A 570-nucleotide genomic window follows, 5' to 3' on the forward strand; every position below is an offset into this window, starting at 1 on the left:
AGGACGCCGACGACGAGCTTTTCCTAAGGCTACAGGACAAATTCTCCAAAAGGCCGTCGACGACACCATTGAGGCCACCGACGGCGAGATCGACGGTTATGTGTACTTGTGCAATGGATAAGGCCAAATTTTGGAGGGGTGCTTAAGCAACTATTGGGAAAACTCATCCACATCATTAAAGGAAAGATTTTGGTCGAGAGAGGAGAGTGAAGAGGATGTGGTGAGAGCTCTAGAGAGCCTGGAGGTTAGAAGGTCCCATTAGAGAGAAGAGATTTTGAGGAATTCTTCGAGAGATTGTAAGAGTGGAGGGAAAGTGAGCGATTTCTTCTTCCTTGCTATTTCGAAGAGGAGTTCTGTGTGCTATAAAGAAATGAAGAGATTCAAAGGAATTTTAAGGAGTTTACTTGGGGAGAAGTTAGAGATAAGTTTATTTATTTGTTGTAGTTTGTATGACTTTGAATTTATATATGAATTCCGAGTTTTGTTTCACTTTCCCTATGAGATCTGAGTAGTTTTATCTGTCTTTCTTCTTGTCTCAAGATTTGTGAAATGATGATTTGAATTGGTGAA

The sequence above is a fragment of the Phalaenopsis equestris genome, unplaced genomic scaffold (genome assembly GCF_001263595.1).
Source record: "Phalaenopsis equestris unplaced genomic scaffold, ASM126359v1 Scaffold000092, whole genome shotgun sequence".
NCBI lineage: Eukaryota > Viridiplantae > Streptophyta > Magnoliopsida > Asparagales > Orchidaceae > Phalaenopsis > Phalaenopsis equestris.